Below are 17,524 nucleotides of genomic sequence, written 5' to 3'. Positions count from 1 at the left end.
GTCTAGGGCGACACCACCCTGAACGCCCCCGATCTCGTCTGGTCTCGGAAGCTAAGCAGGGTCGGGCCTGGTTAGTACTTGGATGGGAGACCGCCTGGGAATACCGGGTGCCACAGGCTGCTGCTTTTTTTTTTTTTTGCCTCTTGTTCTGTCCCCTTTCTGGGAGCGCGGCGGCGGCCCGGGGTGGGGGTCACCCCCACCCTCAGCGCCCGCGCGGTGCCTGGCGCCCCAGCCCGCACCGTGGGGCCTCCTCTTGTCCCAAGCCGCGACACCGCTGCCACGCAGCAGCATGCGTGGCATCTGGACTGTCAGGTCTCAGACCAAAGGTCTGCTCTGTGGGAACCGACACGCTGGAGGAAACCTTGAGAGTCTGAGAGGGGAGGGAGTTCCAGAAGAAGGCCAGGATGTCATTTTGAGGGAGTATGTGACCAGAACTCGTCCCGTTGCTTTTGGGGTTCTATGGGCTACACGCAGGAATCTTTGGTGGTGGCACCTGATGTTGGGGGATCCGGAGTCACACCCAGACCTGCTCCACAGGCCTCCTTTTACTTTTCTCTTCGGATTCATTATTTTTAAAAAGTGTCTCTTACCTCTAGGATTGCATTTTCTTTTCTCTCTCTTTTCAAGCAGATGATGGGAGTACAAGTATGCAGGTGACATGTGTTGCCCGTGCCCCCCTCCCCCCTGTGTTCTTTTTTTTTTTTTTTTTTTTTTGAGACAGAGTCTCGTTTTGCTGCCCAGGCTAGAGTGAGTGCCATGGCGTCAGCCTAGCTCACAGCAACCTCAATCTCCGGGCTCAAGCAATCCTGCTGCCTCAGCCTCCCGAGTAGTTGGGACTACAGGCATGCACCACCACGCCCGGCTGTGTTTTTCTATATATATTAGTTGGCCAATTAATTTCTTTCTATTTTTAGTAGAGACGGGGTCTCGCTCTTGCTCAGGCTGGTTTCGAACTCCTGACCTGGAGCAATCCGCCCGCCTCGGCCTCCCAGAGAGCTAGGATTACAGGCGTGAGCCACCGCGCCCGGCCCCCCCTGTGTTCTTATTCATATACCTCTCATGTTGTTCCAGCGTATTGTGGGGGTACCAATGTTAAGGTCGGGTGCCTTGCCCTCTCCAAGCCTCCCCCCTCGGGTCAGAGCTTCAAGTGCGCCCATCCCCCAGTCGGTGCGCGCCCATCCCCCAGTCGGTGCGCACCCACCCCATGCCTAATGGATGTGTATGCCCCTCCCCTCCCCCCACCCGCCCGACACCCACCCGATGAAGGTGATTCCTCTCTGTCCACTTAGGTGTCCATCCGTTCGTACCAATTTGCTGGTGAGCGCGCTCACGTGGTGCTCGTGTGTCCATTCTTGGGATACTTGGCTTACTGGAACGGGTTCCAGCTCTGGCCAGGAGAACACGAGAGGCGCCCTCTCACCGCTGCTCCTCACAGCCGAATGGCACTCCGTGGTGTCCACGCGCCACATTTTATTGATGCACTCCTGGATGGAGGGGCACTCGGGTCGCTTCCACGTCTTTGCGATTGTGAATTGTGCCCTAACTGTAACCCTAACCCTTACCCAGCCCGTCTCCTCTGCCCCTGCCTGACGCACTCCTCCCCGGCCAGGCCCGTCACTGTCCTGGGCCCCCGCCTGACCGGCTCCTCCCCGCCCGGCCGGTCACCGTCCTCTGCCCCTGCCTGACACGCTCCTTCCCGCCCGGCCTCTCACCGTCCTCGGCCCCTGCCTGACCGGCTCCTCCGTCGCCCGGGCCTTCCAAGGGCTTGGTGTGGACGCTGCTTCCAGGAAGCCCTCCAGAAACCCGGCAGCAGGGTGGCCGCAGCAGTCTCCAGCAGCCGTCCCTAAGTCGCGTGAGTGCGGGGGACGTGCCCCCGCTGTGCCGCGGGGGCCCAGCCTGGTGTCTTCCCTGAGGCCCTGCGGCTGCCGGCTGGGCTGCCGCTCCCCGCAAGGGGAGAGCCGCGGAGGTGGGGACCGCCTCCTGATGGGGACGTACACGCAGCTCTCCACGTCGGATTCCGGGGCTCTCTGTCCTGCCCGAAGGCCCAGCTGGCCTGCGGGTCCTTAGAGTGGCAAAAACATCCGAAAACTGAGATTGAGGGTCCGGTGGGTGTCTGCACTTTTGTGCTGGGCACCCCAGGGAGGCCCGGGGGCTGGCTGGACAACGTGGTCTGCTGGGCGGGGGGGTTGGAGGAGCAACTGATGCCCTTTGCACTTTGGGTAGCAAGAGTCTGAGGTGTCTCTGAGCCCTGTGCCCTGTGAGGTGGGAGGCGGGGGGGAGGAGGAGGAGGAGGAGGAGGAGGAGGTGGGAAGGGCCGGGGCCTGCAGTCCTGTTCCCGGGGTGGCACGGCAAGTGGCTTCTTCCACAGGCTGCTTGGCCTGGGCTCCCTGCACCTGGGCCTTTGGAGGACCGGCCCTGTGCTTGCCAACACTTCCTGCAGGGACCCAGAGCTGGGAGGTGGCATCTCTCAGCCCTGGGTCGGGCAGAGCCCCAGCGGGCCATGCCCACAACCTCTGTCAGCACCGGTCCCCCAGAAGGCTCCTTTGGGACCAGGATTCTCTTGCGGTGACTCTTTAAGGTCTGGCCCCTGGATGGAGGGGCACCAGGAGTAGAGGAGCAGGAAGGGGAAGGGGGTGGCCATGCGAGGGGACACTTTGAGGCCAAGTCCCAGCTTCAGCCTGATCCTCCTGGGAACCCCGCTCTGAGACAAGGAGCCGGGCTTCGCATTCCCACAGCAGCCAGTCGTGGGCTGAGGACACCTGGGGCGTTGGGAACTCCCTGGCTTCTCCTTGGTTTAACGTCTAGAGCTGCTTGTGAATCGCGCCGCCACACACACCCGAGCGCAGGTGTCTTCCGCACAGACTGCGGGCCTCGCTCTTCTGAATGCCGCTAGCTCGCCACCCACCCACCCACGGGTGAACCTGGTCAGGGTGCTTTCTCTCAGGGGCAGACTCTTTTCCGGGCGGGCTACCGGTGTCTCTGTTTGCTCGTTTCTTTCTTCCATTTCGGGAAAGTCTTCCTTGCTGGGTGTGGAAATCTCCTATGCCTTCCCAAGCCTATTCTGTCAGCTTTAAAATTCTCTTTCAGTTGCCACCCTCACAGATGGATTAGGAAACTCTTTCCGGTGCACTCATTAGTGAAATGACCTCCAGGAAGCTGGAATCCAATATCTAATGGCCGATTTTTAGCGAGTCCACACGCCAGGGTGGTCGGGGTCCAATGCAGCCCCGGCCAGGCCCAGGCCCCTTGGACTGGGCCACAGGAGGACACGGAGGAGGGTCCCGGCCCCCACGAAGCGGTGCCGGCAGTTCTCCACGGGCTTGGGCGTTTTCCAGAGGTAGGAGATGGAGGGGACTGATTTCTTCAGCGCCCCCCAAACCACGCCACCCCACCCCACCCATGGGACACATCCCCAGAGAGAGACGCCCCGTACACTGGCTGTGCCCCAGCCCTGGCCCGGGGGAATAGGCGGCAGCCCACCCACGGGGCGAGGGGGGGGCGCAGCTGAAAGGGGTTGTGGGGGAGGGCGGCCCCTGGCTGGGGTCAAAGGGCGAGCGTCCCGCGCGTGCGCAGTCAGCGGCAGCGACGCGCTGGGGGTGGGCAGCGGGTAGGTGAAGGAGGCCGGGCGAGGAGACGAGGGGGGCTGGGAGGGCTCCACCTTGGCGAGTCCAGCCGTGGAGGCGCATCTTGTGTGAGTGTGAGTGAGTGTGAGTGTGTGTGTGTGTGTGTGTGTAGAGAGAGACAGCCCCCCACCCCGCCCCGCCCCGCCCATCACCCCCGTCCCTGGGAGCCCGCGGGACCCGGCCGGCGAACTCAACCGGCCCGGCCCGGCGCGGGGCCTGGGGCGGGAGGCGGGGCCTGGGGCGGGAGGAGGCGGCGGCGGGGAAGCCCAGAGAGGCTCGGCTTCTCGAGCGGGGCAGGGGCGTCCTCCGCCGCCGTCTAGGGCCACACCACCCTGAACGCCCCCGATCTCGTCTGGTCTCGGAAGCTAAGCAGGGTCGGGCCTGGTTAGTACTTGGATGGGAGACCGCCTGGGAATACCGGGTGCCACAGGCTGCCGCTTTTTTTTTTTTTTTTGCCTCTTGTTCTGTCCCCTTTCTGGGAGCGCGGCGGCGGCCCGGGGTGGGGGTCACCCCCACCCTCAGCGCCCGCGCGGTGCCTGGCGCCCCAGCCCGCACCGTGGGGCCTCCTCTTGTCCCAAGCCGCGACACCGCCGCCACGCGGCAGCATGCGTGGCATCTGGACTGTCAGGTCTCAGACCAAAGGTCTGCTCTGTGGGAACCGACACGCTGGAGGAAACCTTGAGAGTCTGAGAGGGGAGGGAGTTCCAGAAGAAGGCCAGGATGTCATTTTGAGGGAGTATGTGACCAGAACTCGTCCCGTTGCTTTTGGGGTTCTATGGGCTACACGCAGGAATCTTTGGTGGTGGCACCTGATGTTGGGGGATCCGGAGTCACACCCAGACCTGCTCCACAGGCCTCCTTTTACTTTTCTCTTCGGATTCATTATTTTTAAAAAGTGTCTCTTACCTCTAGGATTGCATTTTCTTTTCTCTCTCTTTTCAAGCAGATGATGGGAGTACAAGTATGCAGGTGACATGTGTTGCCCGTGCCCCCCTCCCCCCTGTGTTCTTTTTTTTTTTTTTTTTTTTGAGACAGAGTCTCGTTTTGCTGCCCAGGCTAGAGTGAGTGCCATGGCGTCAGCCTAGCTCACAGCAACCTCAATCTCCGGGCTCAAGCAATCCTGCTGCCTCAGCCTCCCGAGTAGTTGGGACTACAGGCATGCACCACCACGCCCGGCTGTGTTTTTCTATATATATTAGTTGGCCAATTAATTTCTTTCTATTTTTAGTAGAGACGGGGTCTCGCTCTTGCTCAGGCTGGTTTCGAACTCCTGACCTGGAGCAATCCGCCCGCCTCGGCCTCCCAGAGAGCTAGGATTACAGGCGTGAGCCACCGCGCCCGGCCCCCCCTGTGTTCTTATTCATATACCTCTCATGTTGTTCCAGCGTATTGTGGGGGTACCAATGTTAAGGTCGGGTGCCTTGCCCTCTCCAAGCCTCCCCCCTCGGGTCAGAGCTTCAAGTGCGCCCATCCCCCAGTCGGTGCGCACCCACCCCATGCCTAATGGATGTGTATGCCCCTCCCCTCCCCCCACCCGCCCGACACCCACCCGATGAAGGTGATTCCTCTCTGTCCACTTAGGCGTCCATCCGTTCGTACCAATTTGCCGGTGAGCGCGCTCACGTGGTGCTCGTGTGTCCATTCTTGGGATACTTGGCTTACTGGAACGGGTTCCAGCTCTGGCCAGGAGAACACGAGAGGCGCCCTCTCACGGCTGCTCCTCACAGCCGAATGGCACTCCGTGGTGTCCACGCGCCACATTTTATTGATGCACTCCTGGATGGATGGGCACTCGGGTCGCTTCCACGTCTTTGCGATTGTGAATTGTGCCCTAACTGTAACCCTAACCCTTACCCAGCCCGTCTCCTCTGCCCCTGCCTGACGCACTCCTCCCCGGCCAGGCCCGTCACTGTCCTGGGCCCCCGCCTGACCGGCTCCTCCCCGCCCGGCCGGTCACCGTCCTCTGCCCCTGCCTGACACGCTCCTTCCCGCCCGGCCTCTCACCGTCCTCGGCCCCTGCCTGACCGGCTCCTCCGTCGCCCGGGCCTTCCAAGGGCTTGGTGTGGACGCTGCTTCCAGGAAGCCCTCCAGAAACCCGGCAGCAGGGTGGCCGCAGCAGTCTCCAGCAGCCGTCCCTAAGTCGCGTGAGTGCGGGGGACGTGCCCCCGCTGTGCCGCGGGGGCCCAGCCTGGTGTCTTCCCTGAGGCCCTGCGGCTGCCGGCTGGGCTGCCGCTCCCCGCAAGGGGAGAGCCGCGGAGGTGGGGACCGCCTCCTGATGGGGACGTACACGCAGCTCTCCACGTCGGATTCCGGGGCTCTCTGTCCTGCCCGAAGGCCCAGCTGGCCTGCGGGTCCTTAGAGTGGCAAAAACATCCGAAAACTGAGATTGAGGGTCCGGTGGGTGTCTGCACTTTTGTGCTGGGCACCCCAGGGAGGCCCGGGGGCTGGCTGGACAACGTGGTCTGCTGGGCGGGGGGGTTGGAGGAGCAACTGATGCCCTTTGCACTTTGGGTAGCAAGAGTCTGAGGTGTCTCTGAGCCCTGTGCCCTGTGGGGGGGGGCGGGGGGGGAGGAGGAGGAGGAGGAGGAGGAGGTGGGAAGGGCCGGGGCCTGCAGTCCTGTTCCCGGGGTGGCACGGCAAGTGGCTTCTTCCACAGGCTGCTTGGCCTGGGCTCCCTGCACCTGGGCCTTTGGAGGACCGGCCCTGTGCTTGCCAACACTTCCTGCAGGGACCCAGAGCTGGGAGGTGGCATCTCTCAGCCCTGGGTCGGGCAGAGCCCCAGCGGGCCATGCCCACAACCTCTGTCAGCACCGGTCCCCCAGAAGGCTCCTTTGGGACCAGGATTCTCTTGCGGTGACTCTTTAAGGTCTGGCCCCTGGATGGAGGGGCACCAGGAGTAGAGGAGCAGGAAGGGGAAGGGGGTGGCCATGCGAGGGGACACTTTGAGGCCGAGTCCCAGCTTCAGCCTGATCCTCCTGGGAACCCCGCTCTGAGACAAGGAGCCGGGCTTCGCATTCCCACAGCAGCCAGTCGTGGGCTGAGGACACCTGGGGCGTTGGGAACTCCCTGGCTTCTCCTTGGTTTAACGTCTAGAGCTGCTTGTGAATCGCGCCGCCACACACACCCGAGCGCAGGTGTCTTCCGCACAGACTGCGGGCCTCGCTCTTCTGAACGCCGCTAGCTCGCCACCCACCCACGGGTGAACCTGGTCAGGGTGCTTTCTCTCAGGGGCAGACTCTTTTCCGGGCGGGCTACCGGTGTCTCTGTTTGCTCGTTTCTTTCTTCCATTTCGGGAAAGTCTTCCTTGCTGGGTGTGGAAATCTCCTATGCCTTCCCTCGCCTATTCTGTCAGCTTTCAAATTCTCTTTCAGTTGCCACCCTCACAGATGGATTAGGAAACTCTTTCCGGTGCACTCATTAGTGAAATGACCTCCAGGAAGCTGGAATCCAATATCTAATGGCCGATTTTTAGCGAGTCCACACGCCAGGGTGGTCGGGGTCCAATGCAGCCCCGGCCAGGCCCAGGCCCCTTGGACTGGGCCACAGGAGGACACGGAGGAGGGTCCCGGCCCCCACGAAGCGGTGCCGGCAGTTCTCCACGGGCTTGGGCGTTTTCCAGAGGTAGGAGATGGAGGGGACTGATTTCTTCAGCGCCCCCCAAACCACGCCACCCCACCCCACCCATGGGACACATCCCCAGAGAGAGACGCCCCATACACTGGCTGTGCCCCAGCCCTGGCCCGGGGGAATAGGCGGCAGCCCACCCACAGGGCGAGGGGGGGGGGCGCAGCTGAAAGGGGTTGTGGGGGAGGGCGGCCCCTGGCTGGGGTCAAAGGGCGAGCGTCCCGCGCGTGCGCAGTCAGCGGCAGGCAGCGACGCGCTGGGGGTGGGCAGCGGGTAGGTGAAGGAGGCCGGGCGAGGAGACGAGGGGGGCTGGGAGGGCTCCACCTTGGCGAGTCCAGCCGCGGAGGCGCATCTTGTGTGAGTGTGAGTGAGTGTGAGTGTGTGTGTGTGTGTATAGAGAGACAGCCCCCCGCCCCGCCCCGCCCCGCCCCGCCCCGCCCCGCCCATCACCCCCGTCCCTGGGAGCCCGCGGGACCCGGCCGGGGAACTCAACCGGCCCGGCCCGGCGCGGGAGGCGGCGGCGGGGAAGCCCAGAGAGGCTCGGCTTCTTGAGCGGGGCAGGGGCGCCCTCCGCCGCCGTCTAGGGCCACACCACCCTGAACGCCCCCGATCTCGTCTGGTCTGGGAAGCTAAGCAGGGTCGGGCCCGGTTAGTACTTGGATGGGAGACCGCCTGGGAATACCGGGTGCCACAGGCTGCTGCTTTTTTTTTTTTTTTTGCCTCTTGTTCTGTCCCCTTTCTGGGAGCGCGGCGGCGGCCCGGGGTGGGGGTCACCCCCACCCTCAGCGCCCGCGCGGTGCCTGGCGCCCCAGCCCGCACCGTGGGGCCTCCTCTTGTCCCAAGCCGCGACACCGCCGCCACGCGGCAGCATGCGTGGCATCTGGACTGTCAGGTCTCAGACCAAAGGTCTGCTCTGTGGGAACCGACACGCTGGAGGAAACCTTGAGAGTCTGAGAGGGGAGGGAGTTCCAGAAGAAGGCCAGGATGTCATTTTGAGGGAGTATGTGACCAGAACTCGTCCCGTTGCTTTTGGGGTTCTATGGGCTACACGCAGGAATCTTTGGTGGTGGCACCTGATGTTGGGGGATCCGGAGTCACACCCAGACCTGCTCCACAGGCCTCCTTTTACTTTTCTCTTCGGATTCATTATTTTTAAAAAGTGTCTCTTACCTCTAGGATTGCATTTTCTTTTCTCTCTCTCTTCAAGCAGATGATGGGAGTACAAGTATTCAGGTGACATGTGACGCCCGTGCCCCCCTCCCCCCTGCGTTCTTTTTTTTTTTTTTTTTTTGAGGCAGAGTCTCGTTTTGCTGCCCAGGCTAGAGTGAGTGCCATGGCGTCAGCCTAGCTCACAGCAACCTCAATCTCCGGGCTCAAGCAATCCTGCTGCCTCAGCCTCCCGAGTAGTTGGGACTACAGGCATGCACCACCACGCCCGGCTGTGTTTTTCTATATATATTAGTTGGCCAATTAATTTCTTTCTATTTTTAGTAGAGACGGGGTCTCGCTCTTGCTCAGGCTGGTTTCGAACTCCTGACCTGGAGCAATCCGCCCGCCTCGGCCTCCCAGAGAGCTAGGATTACAGGCGTGAGCCACCGCGCCCGGCCCCCCCTGTGTTCTTATTCATATACCTCTCATGTTGTTCCAGCGTATTGTGGGGGTACCAATGTTAAGGTCGGGTGCCTTGCCCTCTCCAAGCCTCCCCCCTCGGGTCAGAGCTTCAAGTGCGCCCATCCCCCAGTCGGTGCGCACCCACCCCATGCCTAATGGATGTGTATGCCCCTCCCCTCCCCCCACCCGCCCGACACCCACCCGATGAAGGTGATTCCTCTCTGTCCACTTAGGCGTCCATCCGTTCGTACCAATTTGCCGGTGAGCGCGCTCACGTGGTGCTCGTGTGTCCATTCTTGGGATACTTGGCTTACTGGAACGGGTTCCAGCTCTGGCCAGGAGAACACGAGAGGCGCCCTCTCACGGCTGCTCCTCACAGCCGAATGGCACTCCGTGGTGTCCACGCGCCACATTTTATTGATGCACTCCTGGATGGATGGGCACTCGGGTCGCTTCCACGTCTTTGCGATTGTGAATTGTGCCCTAACTGTAACCCTAACCCTTACCCAGCCCGTCTCCTCTGCCCCTGCCTGACGCACTCCTCCCCGGCCAGGCCCGTCACTGTCCTGGGCCCCCGCCTGACCGGCTCCTCCCCGCCCGGCCGGTCACCGTCCTCTGCCCCTGCCTGACACGCTCCTTCCCGCCCGGCCTCTCACCGTCCTCGGCCCCTGCCTGACCGGCTCCTCCGTCGCCCGGGCCTTCCAAGGGCTTGGTGTGGACGCTGCTTCCAGGAAGCCCTCCAGAAACCCGGCAGCAGGGTGGCCGCAGCAGTCTCCAGCAGCCGTCCCTAAGTCGCGTGAGTGCGGGGGACGTGCCCCCGCTGTGCCGCGGGGGCCCAGCCTGGTGTCTTCCCTGAGGCCCTGCGGCTGCCGGCTGGGCTGCCGCTCCCCGCAAGGGGAGAGCCGCGGAGGTGGGGACCGCCTCCTGATGGGGACGTACACGCAGCTCTCCACGTCGGATTCCGGGGCTCTCTGTCCTGCCCGAAGGCCCAGCTGGCCTGCGGGTCCTTAGAGTGGCAAAAACATCCGAAAACTGAGATTGAGGGTCCGGTGGGTGTCTGCACTTTTGTGCTGGGCACCCCAGGGAGGCCCGGGGGCTGGCTGGACAACGTGGTCTGCTGGGCGGGGGGGTTGGAGGAGCAACTGATGCCCTTTGCACTTTGGGTAGCAAGAGTCTGAGGTGTCTCTGAGCCCTGTGCCCTGTGGGGGGGGGCGGGGGGGGAGGAGGAGGAGGAGGAGGAGGAGGTGGGAAGGGCCGGGGCCTGCAGTCCTGTTCCCGGGGTGGCACGGCAAGTGGCTTCTTCCACAGGCTGCTTGGCCTGGGCTCCCTGCACCTGGGCCTTTGGAGGACCGGCCCTGTGCTTGCCAACACTTCCTGCAGGGACCCAGAGCTGGGAGGTGGCATCTCTCAGCCCTGGGTCGGGCAGAGCCCCAGCGGGCCATGCCCACAACCTCTGTCAGCACCGGTCCCCCAGAAGGCTCCTTTGGGACCAGGATTCTCTTGCGGTGACTCTTTAAGGTCTGGCCCCTGGATGGAGGGGCACCAGGAGTAGAGGAGCAGGAAGGGGAAGGGGGTGGCCATGCGAGGGGACACTTTGAGGCCGAGTCCCAGCTTCAGCCTGATCCTCCTGGGAACCCCGCTCTGAGACAAGGAGCCGGGCTTCGCATTCCCACAGCAGCCAGTCGTGGGCTGAGGACACCTGGGGCGTTGGGAACTCCCTGGCTTCTCCTTGGTTTAACGTCTAGAGCTGCTTGTGAATCGCGCCGCCACACACACCCGAGCGCAGGTGTCTTCCGCACAGACTGCGGGCCTCGCTCTTCTGAACGCCGCTAGCTCGCCACCCACCCACGGGTGAACCTGGTCAGGGTGCTTTCTCTCAGGGGCAGACTCTTTTCCGGGCGGGCTACCGGTGTCTCTGTTTGCTCGTTTCTTTCTTCCATTTCGGGAAAGTCTTCCTTGCTGGGTGTGGAAATCTCCTATGCCTTCCCTCGCCTATTCTGTCAGCTTTCAAATTCTCTTTCAGTTGCCACCCTCACAGATGGATTAGGAAACTCTTTCCGGTGCACTCATTAGTGAAATGACCTCCAGGAAGCTGGAATCCAATATCTAATGGCCGATTTTTAGCGAGTCCACACGCCAGGGTGGTCGGGGTCCAATGCAGCCCCGGCCAGGCCCAGGCCCCTTGGACTGGGCCACAGGAGGACACGGAGGAGGGTCCCGGCCCCCACGAAGCGGTGCCGGCAGTTCTCCACGGGCTTGGGCGTTTTCCAGAGGTAGGAGATGGAGGGGACTGATTTCTTCAGCGCCCCCCAAACCACGCCACCCCACCCCACCCATGGGACACATCCCCAGAGAGAGACGCCCCATACACTGGCTGTGCCCCAGCCCTGGCCCGGGGGAATAGGCGGCAGCCCACCCACAGGGCGAGGGGGGGGGGCGCAGCTGAAAGGGGTTGTGGGGGAGGGCGGCCCCTGGCTGGGGTCAAAGGGCGAGCGTCCCGCGCGTGCGCAGTCAGCGGCAGGCAGCGACGCGCTGGGGGTGGGCAGCGGGTAGGTGAAGGAGGCCGGGCGAGGAGACGAGGGGGGCTGGGAGGGCTCCACCTTGGCGAGTCCAGCCGTGGAGGCGCATCTTGTGTGAGTGTGAGTGAGTGTGAGTGTGTGTGTGTGTGTATAGAGAGACAGCCCCCCGCCCCGCCCCGCCCCGCCCCGCCCCGCCCCGCCCATCACCCCCGTCCCTGGGAGCCCGCGGGACCCGGCCGGCGAACTCAACCGGCCCGGCCCGGCGCGGGAGGCGGCGGCGGGGAAGCCCAGAGAGGCTCGGCTTCTTGAGCGGGGCAGGGGCGCCCTCCGCCGCCGTCTAGGGCCACACCACCCTGAACGCCCCCGATCTCGTCTGGTCTGGGAAGCTAAGCAGGGTCGGGCCCGGTTAGTACTTGGATGGGAGACCGCCTGGGAATACCGGGTGCCACAGGCTGCTGCTTTTTTTTTTTTTTTTGCCTCTTGTTCTGTCCCCTTTCTGGGAGCGCGGCGGCGGCCCGGGGTGGGGGTCACCCCCACCCTCAGCGCCCGCGCGGTGCCTGGCGCCCCAGCCCGCACCGTGGGGCCTCCTCTTGTCCCAAGCCGCGACACCGCCGCCACGCGGCAGCATGCGTGGCATCTGGACTGTCAGGTCTCAGACCAAAGGTCTGCTCTGTGGGAACCGACACGCTGGAGGAAACCTTGAGAGTCTGAGAGGGGAGGGAGTTCCAGAAGAAGGCCAGGATGTCATTTTGAGGGAGTATGTGACCAGAACTCGTCCCGTTGCTTTTGGGGTTCTATGGGCTACACGCAGGAATCTTTGGTGGTGGCACCTGATGTTGGGGGATCCGGAGTCACACCCAGACCTGCTCCACAGGCCTCCTTTTACTTTTCTCTTCGGATTCATTATTTTTAAAAAGTGTCTCTTACCTCTAGGATTGCATTTTCTTTTCTCTCTCTCTTCAAGCAGATGATGGGAGTACAAGTATTCAGGTGACATGTGACGCCCGTGCCCCCCTCCCCCCTGCGTTCTTTTTTTTTTTTTTTTTTTGAGGCAGAGTCTCGTTTTGCTGCCCAGGCTAGAGTGAGTGCCATGGCGTCAGCCTAGCTCACAGCAACCTCAATCTCCGGGCTCAAGCAATCCTGCTGCCTCAGCCTCCCGAGTAGTTGGGACTACAGGCATGCACCACCACGCCCGGCTGTGTTTTTCTATATATATTAGTTGGCCAATTAATTTCTTTCTATTTTTAGTAGAGACGGGGTCTCGCTCTTGCTCAGGCTGGTTTCGAACTCCTGACCTGGAGCAATCCGCCCGCCTCGGCCTCCCAGAGAGCTAGGATTACAGGCGTGAGCCACCGCGCCCGGCCCCCCCTGTGTTCTTATTCATATACCTCTCATGTTGTTCCAGCGTATTGTGGGGGTACCAATGTTAAGGTCGGGTGCCTTGCCCTCTCCAAGCCTCCCCCCTCGGGTCAGAGCTTCAAGTGCGCCCATCCCCCAGTCGGTGCGCACCCACCCCATGCCTAATGGATGTGTATGCCCCTCCCCTCCCCCCACCCGCCCGACACCCACCCGATGAAGGTGATTCCTCTCTGTCCACTTAGGCGTCCATCCGTTCGTACCAATTTGCCGGTGAGCGCGCTCACGTGGTGCTCGTGTGTCCATTCTTGGGATACTTGGCTTACTGGAACGGGTTCCAGCTCTGGCCAGGAGAACACGAGAGGCGCCCTCTCACGGCTGCTCCTCACAGCCGAATGGCACTCCGTGGTGTCCACGCGCCACATTTTATTGATGCACTCCTGGATGGATGGGCACTCGGGTCGCTTCCACGTCTTTGCGATTGTGAATTGTGCCCTAACTGTAACCCTAACCCTTACCCAGCCCGTCTCCTCTGCCCCTGCCTGACGCACTCCTCCCCGGCCAGGCCCGTCACTGTCCTGGGCCCCCGCCTGACCGGCTCCTCCCCGCCCGGCCGGTCACCGTCCTCTGCCCCTGCCTGACACGCTCCTTCCCGCCCGGCCTCTCACCGTCCTCGGCCCCTGCCTGACCGGCTCCTCCGTCGCCCGGGCCTTCCAAGGGCTTGGTGTGGACGCTGCTTCCAGGAAGCCCTCCAGAAACCCGGCAGCAGGGTGGCCGCAGCAGTCTCCAGCAGCCGTCCCTAAGTCGCGTGAGTGCGGGGGACGTGCCCCCGCTGTGCCGCGGGGGCCCAGCCTGGTGTCTTCCCTGAGGCCCTGCGGCTGCCGGCTGGGCTGCCGCTCCCCGCAAGGGGAGAGCCGCGGAGGTGGGGACCGCCTCCTGATGGGGACGTACACGCAGCTCTCCACGTCGGATTCCGGGGCTCTCTGTCCTGCCCGAAGGCCCAGCTGGCCTGCGGGTCCTTAGAGTGGCAAAAACATCCGAAAACTGAGATTGAGGGTCCGGTGGGTGTCTGCACTTTTGTGCTGGGCACCCCAGGGAGGCCCGGGGGCTGGCTGGACAACGTGGTCTGCTGGGCGGGGGGGTTGGAGGAGCAACTGATGCCCTTTGCACTTTGGGTAGCAAGAGTCTGAGGTGTCTCTGAGCCCTGTGCCCTGTGGGGGGGGGCGGGGGGGGAGGAGGAGGAGGAGGAGGAGGAGGTGGGAAGGGCCGGGGCCTGCAGTCCTGTTCCCGGGGTGGCACGGCAAGTGGCTTCTTCCACAGGCTGCTTGGCCTGGGCTCCCTGCACCTGGGCCTTTGGAGGACCGGCCCTGTGCTTGCCAACACTTCCTGCAGGGACCCAGAGCTGGGAGGTGGCATCTCTCAGCCCTGGGTCGGGCAGAGCCCCAGCGGGCCATGCCCACAACCTCTGTCAGCACCGGTCCCCCAGAAGGCTCCTTTGGGACCAGGATTCTCTTGCGGTGACTCTTTAAGGTCTGGCCCCTGGATGGAGGGGCACCAGGAGTAGAGGAGCAGGAAGGGGAAGGGGGTGGCCATGCGAGGGGACACTTTGAGGCCGAGTCCCAGCTTCAGCCTGATCCTCCTGGGAACCCCGCTCTGAGACAAGGAGCCGGGCTTCGCATTCCCACAGCAGCCAGTCGTGGGCTGAGGACACCTGGGGCGTTGGGAACTCCCTGGCTTCTCCTTGGTTTAACGTCTAGAGCTGCTTGTGAATCGCGCCGCCACACACACCCGAGCGCAGGTGTCTTCCGCACAGACTGCGGGCCTCGCTCTTCTGAACGCCGCTAGCTCGCCACCCACCCACGGGTGAACCTGGTCAGGGTGCTTTCTCTCAGGGGCAGACTCTTTTCCGGGCGGGCTACCGGTGTCTCTGTTTGCTCGTTTCTTTCTTCCATTTCGGGAAAGTCTTCCTTGCTGGGTGTGGAAATCTCCTATGCCTTCCCTCGCCTATTCTGTCAGCTTTCAAATTCTCTTTCAGTTGCCACCCTCACAGATGGATTAGGAAACTCTTTCCGGTGCACTCATTAGTGAAATGACCTCCAGGAAGCTGGAATCCAATATCTAATGGCCGATTTTTAGCGAGTCCACACGCCAGGGTGGTCGGGGTCCAATGCAGCCCCGGCCAGGCCCAGGCCCCTTGGACTGGGCCACAGGAGGACACGGAGGAGGGTCCCGGCCCCCACGAAGCGGTGCCGGCAGTTCTCCACGGGCTTGGGCGTTTTCCAGAGGTAGGAGATGGAGGGGACTGATTTCTTCAGCGCCCCCCAAACCACGCCACCCCACCCCACCCATGGGACACATCCCCAGAGAGAGACGCCCCATACACTGGCTGTGCCCCAGCCCTGGCCCGGGGGAATAGGCGGCAGCCCACCCACAGGGCGAGGGGGGGGGGCGCAGCTGAAAGGGGTTGTGGGGGAGGGCGGCCCCTGGCTGGGGTCAAAGGGCGAGCGTCCCGCGCGTGCGCAGTCAGCGGCAGGCAGCGACGCGCTGGGGGTGGGCAGCGGGTAGGTGAAGGAGGCCGGGCGAGGAGACGAGGGGGGCTGGGAGGGCTCCACCTTGGCGAGTCCAGCCGTGGAGGCGCATCTTGTGTGAGTGTGAGTGAGTGTGAGTGTGTGTGTGTGTGTATAGAGAGACAGCCCCCCGCCCCGCCCCGCCCCGCCCCGCCCCGCCCCGCCCATCACCCCCGTCCCTGGGAGCCCGCGGGACCCGGCCGGCGAACTCAACCGGCCCGGCCCGGCGCGGGAGGCGGCGGCGGGGAAGCCCAGAGAGGCTCGGCTTCTTGAGCGGGGCAGGGGCGCCCTCCGCCGCCGTCTAGGGCCACACCACCCTGAACGCCCCCGATCTCGTCTGGTCTGGGAAGCTAAGCAGGGTCGGGCCCGGTTAGTACTTGGATGGGAGACCGCCTGGGAATACCGGGTGCCACAGGCTGCTGCTTTTTTTTTTTTTTTTGCCTCTTGTTCTGTCCCCTTTCTGGGAGCGCGGCGGCGGCCCGGGGTGGGGGTCACCCCCACCCTCAGCGCCCGCGCGGTGCCTGGCGCCCCAGCCCGCACCGTGGGGCCTCCTCTTGTCCCAAGCCGCGACACCGCCGCCACGCGGCAGCATGCGTGGCATCTGGACTGTCAGGTCTCAGACCAAAGGTCTGCTCTGTGGGAACCGACACGCTGGAGGAAACCTTGAGAGTCTGAGAGGGGAGGGAGTTCCAGAAGAAGGCCAGGATGTCATTTTGAGGGAGTATGTGACCAGAACTCGTCCCGTTGCTTTTGGGGTTCTATGGGCTACACGCAGGAATCTTTGGTGGTGGCACCTGATGTTGGGGGATCCGGAGTCACACCCAGACCTGCTCCACAGGCCTCCTTTTACTTTTCTCTTCGGATTCATTATTTTTAAAAAGTGTCTCTTACCTCTAGGATTGCATTTTCTTTTCTCTCTCTCTTCAAGCAGATGATGGGAGTACAAGTATTCAGGTGACATGTGACGCCCGTGCCCCCCTCCCCCCTGCGTTCTTTTTTTTTTTTTTTTTTTGAGGCAGAGTCTCGTTTTGCTGCCCAGGCTAGAGTGAGTGCCATGGCGTCAGCCTAGCTCACAGCAACCTCAATCTCCGGGCTCAAGCAATCCTGCTGCCTCAGCCTCCCGAGTAGTTGGGACTACAGGCATGCACCACCACGCCCGGCTGTGTTTTTCTATATATATTAGTTGGCCAATTAATTTCTTTCTATTTTTAGTAGAGACGGGGTCTCGCTCTTGCTCAGGCTGGTTTCGAACTCCTGACCTGGAGCAATCCGCCCGCCTCGGCCTCCCAGAGAGCTAGGATTACAGGCGTGAGCCACCGCGCCCGGCCCCCCCTGTGTTCTTATTCATATACCTCTCATGTTGTTCCAGCGTATTGTGGGGGTACCAATGTTAAGGTCGGGTGCCTTGCCCTCTCCAAGCCTCCCCCCTCGGGTCAGAGCTTCAAGTGCGCCCATCCCCCAGTCGGTGCGCACCCACCCCATGCCTAATGGATGTGTATGCCCCTCCCCTCCCCCCACCCGCCCGACACCCACCCGATGAAGGTGATTCCTCTCTGTCCACTTAGGCGTCCATCCGTTCGTACCAATTTGCCGGTGAGCGCGCTCACGTGGTGCTCGTGTGTCCATTCTTGGGATACTTGGCTTACTGGAACGGGTTCCAGCTCTGGCCAGGAGAACACGAGAGGCGCCCTCTCACGGCTGCTCCTCACAGCCGAATGGCACTCCGTGGTGTCCACGCGCCACATTTTATTGATGCACTCCTGGATGGATGGGCACTCGGGTCGCTTCCACGTCTTTGCGATTGTGAATTGTGCCCTAACTGTAACCCTAACCCTTACCCAGCCCGTCTCCTCTGCCCCTGCCTGACGCACTCCTCCCCGGCCAGGCCCGTCACTGTCCTGGGCCCCCGCCTGACCGGCTCCTCCCCGCCCGGCCGGTCACCGTCCTCTGCCCCTGCCTGACACGCTCCTTCCCGCCCGGCCTCTCACCGTCCTCGGCCCCTGCCTGACCGGCTCCTCCGTCGCCCGGGCCTTCCAAGGGCTTGGTGTGGACGCTGCTTCCAGGAAGCCCTCCAGAAACCCGGCAGCAGGGTGGCCGCAGCAGTCTCCAGCAGCCGTCCCTAAGTCGCGTGAGTGCGGGGGACGTGCCCCCGCTGTGCCGCGGGGGCCCAGCCTGGTGTCTTCCCTGAGGCCCTGCGGCTGCCGGCTGGGCTGCCGCTCCCCGC

At 62.9% G+C, this 17,524-nt stretch overlaps 2 non-coding genes and 3 pseudogenes across 2 annotated transcripts; all 5 read left to right on the top strand.

Moving 5' to 3' along the window:
- LOC142864409 (5S ribosomal RNA) lies at nt 1–119 on the top strand. The gene has a single exon (XR_012914967.1). It is a non-coding gene; the product is annotated as a 5S ribosomal RNA (ribosomal RNA).
- Nucleotides 120–3,937: 3,818 nt separating this feature from the next.
- On the top strand, nt 3,938–4,056 carry LOC142864382 (5S ribosomal RNA). The gene has a single exon (XR_012914940.1). It is a non-coding gene; the product is annotated as a 5S ribosomal RNA (ribosomal RNA).
- A 3,769-nt stretch (nt 4,057–7,825) lies between these two features.
- LOC142864461 (uncharacterized) lies at nt 7,826–7,944 on the top strand (annotated as a pseudogene).
- A 3,768-nt stretch (nt 7,945–11,712) lies between these two features.
- On the top strand, nt 11,713–11,831 carry LOC142864460 (uncharacterized; annotated as a pseudogene).
- A 3,768-nt stretch (nt 11,832–15,599) lies between these two features.
- Nucleotides 15,600–15,718, top strand: LOC142864459 (uncharacterized; annotated as a pseudogene).
- The last annotated feature ends 1,806 nt before the right edge of the window (nt 15,719–17,524 follow it).

The sequence above is a fragment of the Microcebus murinus genome, chromosome 25 (assembly GCF_040939455.1).
Source record: "Microcebus murinus isolate Inina chromosome 25, M.murinus_Inina_mat1.0, whole genome shotgun sequence".
Taxonomy (NCBI): domain Eukaryota; kingdom Metazoa; phylum Chordata; class Mammalia; order Primates; family Cheirogaleidae; genus Microcebus; species Microcebus murinus.
Note: the sequence above shows the minus strand (reverse complement) of the source record. Positions and strands in the feature narration are given on the sequence as shown.